The sequence below is a fragment of the Corvus brachyrhynchos genome, unplaced genomic scaffold (genome assembly GCF_000691975.1).
Source record: "Corvus brachyrhynchos isolate BGI_N302 unplaced genomic scaffold, ASM69197v1 scaffold94, whole genome shotgun sequence".
In the NCBI taxonomy this organism is placed as follows: Eukaryota; Metazoa; Chordata; class Aves; order Passeriformes; family Corvidae; genus Corvus; species Corvus brachyrhynchos.
Genome location: NW_008238330.1, coordinates 2,418,353 through 2,421,862, shown reverse-complemented (window position 1 = coordinate 2,421,862; position 3,510 = coordinate 2,418,353).

The window sequence follows — 3,510 nt, the reverse complement described above, 5'->3', positions numbered from 1 at the left end:
GTTCTGTTATCCTTTGTGCGAGCTGGGTAAAAGGAGAGAAGTGCTGGAAGGAGGGGGGGTGGGAGGAATTTACTTCAATTTTGTTTTGTTGTTTTCTCTTTACTTTTAATTCTGTTAGTAATAAAGCTCTTTCATTGTACTGCAACTGTTTAAGGTTTGTGCCTGCTTTGCTTTTCTCCTAATTCTTATCTCACAGAAGGAAAATAAGTAAATAATGAATATTTTGAATCAAAACCATTACATTTAATTGGTGTTTCTGCCCGGTTTCGAACTCAACCCGCTACAATTATAAGCAGTAGTGCCCCATAATTCATTAGACCTAAATAGCTTTATACAATCTAGTTGCAGAATACATTATTATACAATGGTGGAGGTAAAAAAGAAACTAGGAAGTACAGCTAAAGGGAGGTGAAGAGGGAATTAGGAAGTCCTTTCTTATGGGCTATTATAGGCCTATGGTAGTGATCAAGCAGTAAAAGGTTTGCTTCAGAGCACAAAGGATGCAGCATAGACAGAATGCAGCCCGAAGAGATGACCAGAGAAAAAGCAAAAGATTTGTATGAAAGTATGAAAGACTTTATTTATGTTCAATGAAAGTATGACCCCTGATTTGCAGCAGGTATAAACTACCCCATCTCCACCGATCTGCTGTCCTACTTGACATTAGCTGAGAAATTGCCATACCTTGTTTTTCCACACTAAATAAAGCAGCACACAGCCTTGTTCTTTATTCTGTATCACATCAGCAGGGTCCATTCCTGAAGCTCTTGCTTCTCTCAGTTAATTTCAGCTGGATCTCTATGTTCAGAAATTAAATTAGATTAATGCCAGCTGCCACACTGATTCCCAGACTTTAAAAAGCACTTTAGTATGGGTGCTGAAGTCATACACACATCATCCTGTCTCCACGGAGCAAAGGATGGACGGGGCCGTTGCTTGCACGTATGTGGAGCCATTGTGCATGAAAATAAATGAGCACTATTATGCTGTAATAAGAATTATCACAGATGCTGAAAGAACCATTGAACATGTCACAGCTAGAGCTATGGAGATCCCTGATGATTGCTCACACTCGTTCCACAAGCCACATAACATTGCATCATGGGGTAGCTCCCACGGAGTGTAGTGGGAAGGGCAGCTGTGTGCTAGTCCTCAGAGGGCTGACTCTGTGTTATCCAGTGCTCTTTCCCACCTTCTTAGTTAGGTTAATTTACAATGCATGCTGGGAATCAAGAAGCAAAATACACAGGAAAGCACAGCATCCTTAATGGTTTACGTATGGATTCTGATTATTTAGTGCTGACTGAAAATGTAGCAGACATTTTATTTTACTATTAAAAAGATTGGCACTAGTCTCGTCGTGAGCAGAGTATCAGACACTGCAGGATGTGAAGAGGATTGGAGAGAAGGAAAGGCCATAAGAACAGGATTTGTGATTTCCTCTTGTGTAAAGAATAAATAGCCCACTGATCTGATAAGCAAAAGCTTTCATGATTTACATGAAGAAACTGATTTCTAAGTAAGAATCAGGCTTTGTTTAGACATTAGTTGGATTTTACCTACATCACAGAAAGGAAAAGGACAGCTTTCAGCTAGATCACCTTGCTGCAGGGCTGCACATTTGCCAATGCTGCAGAAGGTAGGTTACAGGAGTGCTTAGCCGGAGTGGGAAGTAAGGGTGAGGGCTCAGTGCTTTCAGAAGCATTTAGACATTTTCTGGATGAAAGCACAAATGAAATCATGATTTCAGTAGGTGAAGCCTCCTGCTTCATACTGCTGGAGATGAGAGATGTGAATTTATTATTGCATAAAACTTATGTTACAGGTTGACACCTCACTCAGACCAACTTTTTTCCTCCTCCTTCATCCATGATTCCCATTCAGGCTGTGGGAGCTCTGCATACATCAAGGGTAGAAGAGCAAAAGGAAGAAACTCTTCCTGAAAAAAAGCCTGGAAGTCCTTTGAACTCTCTCCCACCCTGCTAAGAACAAAAGAAGGCCTTGTATGCTTGGAACTAAACATACCACATTGCAACAAATGTGAAGAACAGTGAACATGAAAAGACATGCTCCAGAAAGGAGAGTGTAAAACACAGCAGCGTGCAGATAATCAAACAGTGCAATGATGCAAAAGGGAAGAGATGCCAACCCAGCAACCCACAAACCCACGACTCCAGAAGAAGGGAAGAAACTGCTCTTGCTAGGTGCCAGGGAGCATTTTCCTTATCTGTAGGCCTTGAGTAGGTACCAGTTGGTATGATCCTGCTTTTATATTCCCATCATTTTGATTCAAGGAGAGTAGAAGGTGTAAGAAAACAGAAACCATGCACACTCATATTAAAGCCTTAACTCTGATCTTCATTATGGGGATGCAGTTACTTGCACTGATGCAGCTGGTCTCCACTAAGGGTAGGAAACCATTCTAGATGAAAACATGTTCTTTGAAACATTTACACAGAGACAAGAGATGTTTTCAAAAGGTTCTGCATTTACCTTTTCAGGCACTGCAATACAGCACGAAAGACTTACCCATTAAAGAATACAGGATGCATAAAGTGATATTTTAATTATCACCGAAGAGGATATTTTATAGATTACTCTAATTTTTAAGTGACTGGTTATATTCACTTCCAGAGCAAATACAAGGTACTTCTTGTCTTGCCAATGCCAGGACAGATGTCACCTATATTTAATCTTAAAATACACTAGATATGTATTTTGATAGCAATAAAATTACCCAATGCATAAAACTAAAGATCAATAAGTCTGAACAATGCCCAGTTATTGAATTAATGTTTTATGGTCTGTCTGACTTACAGTTACTGGCAAAAGGAATGGCATAGCTGGGAGTAAATATTTCACAGGATAATGAGGTCTCCTGTGCCCGTATTTTTACACAATACTGTGTGCAGTGTTTGGCTGGACTGCAGGCTTTCTGCTGGCTCTTTCTACACAACGGTGTTTCAGTACGCAGAATCAGCTCCTGAAAGCTATGACTATATCGACGGCATCTACCATTTATTTGTGACTAGAAAAGATTTATCCTCTCATCTGGAGCTCTTCTCCTAGCTTAAAGTGGAGGTGTCATAAAACGACGGACTAAACTTATGTTGACACAGTGCCCTGGCATTCAGCCCCCCCCTCCCAGGTCTGGATCTGAGACACAAACGCGCGATCCACACGGGTCCAGTCGCAGCTCCTCCCCAGGTGGGATGCGATCCCACTCTCACGTCCAGCCGCCACCGCCGGTCGCTGAGGGCCTTCCCCACCCACCGCCGCCAGCCCCCTCCAGGGCTGTGAGGTTTTCTGATGTCTTTTGGGGGGGATTGGGCGTGGTTTTTTAGTATGTTTTCGCTTGTTGGAGCGGGCTTCCCGTCGGCAGAGCTGTGAGCGCCGCCAGGCCAACATTACAGCCCGGGGGCGGGCCGAGGGAAGGAGACCACCCCCCTTGTCCCCGGGGAGCTGCCTCCTCTCGCCAGCTGAGGGGCGGTCGCCGCCAGGGGCGGGGCC